Source organism: Myotis brandtii, unplaced genomic scaffold (genome assembly GCF_000412655.1).
Source record: "Myotis brandtii unplaced genomic scaffold, ASM41265v1 scaffold825, whole genome shotgun sequence".
Classification (NCBI taxonomy): domain Eukaryota; kingdom Metazoa; phylum Chordata; class Mammalia; order Chiroptera; family Vespertilionidae; genus Myotis; species Myotis brandtii.
The window spans coordinates 129,384-130,451 of record NW_005371349.1 but is presented as its reverse complement, the minus strand read 5'-3'; positions in this window follow the sequence as shown (position 1 = coordinate 130,451).

Here is a 1,068-nt window from a genome sequence, read left to right as displayed (position 1 = left end):
TCGGTGGGGGAGACCCGACAGAGGAAGGGGGACGCAGAGGTCGCGCCCACCCTCCCGGGGTCCCCGAGTTCTGCTGGGTCCCAGAGAAATGCGCTAGGTAGGCGAGGGAAGCCGAGACCTCCTCCCTCCCGCTCCCTCCCAAGCCCACCTCTCTCTCCCCCTAGTTGGAGTCCCCCCAGTTGGGGAAAGGCCTTTGGGGGTGGGATCCCCCTGGGCTGCTGGGGGCGAGAGTGGGGGGTGGGGTAGTATTGAGAGAGGAGGGGAGGGGGTCCCCTGTCCGTCTGCTCCAGTGGGTGGGGGAGGGGAGAGAAGGAATAAGACGGAGACATCTCTATTTACAAAGTATATATTTAAACACGTAAAAAGCCGTATTGGATACAGACAGACATTCACGACCGCAGAAGATAAGTACCGAAGCCTCACTGTTGAGCTGAGGCGGAGATCGATCCAAGATTTGCACGAACCTTAGAATTAAATAAACCCGACCCGCGCAGTCCCAGCGGTTGCCGGCCACCAGCCACAGCCCTGCCCTCCTACCCCGTGCCCAGGTCAGCGAGCGGAGGAGACACACGGCCAGGGACAGACGGACGGACAAAGGCGCGGGGGCAGAGCCAGGCTAGCCCGGGGAGGTAGAGGAAGGAGCACAGGCGGCCGGAAGGGAGGGAGGAGGAGGGAGGGCGGACAGGCGGCAGCCAGGTAAAGACACGTGTCCCCGAGTTACTGTCCACTGGGGTCCAGGCAGGTCCCTTCAATGAAGTCTCATCTGAAAATAGCGTCGACATTTCCATAGATACACTCAGTCAACGGCGCTTCGCATACAAAGTCTAAAATACCAGTTTACAAATGTGAGCAGATAAAAATCCCCATCCGAGGGGCTTCTTTATAGGCGCAATTTAATATTCAAAAACAAAGTCATGTAATACACTGTTTCACTCTTCTTTCACCCCCCCTCTCTCAAGGCAAGAAAGTCTGGAGGAGAGAGAGGCTGAGGCGCAGGGGGTGGGAACACCCCAGTGCGGAGGGCCACGAGGCTGGGTTCCCGCCCTGTCCCCCCAGTGAGAAGCTCCC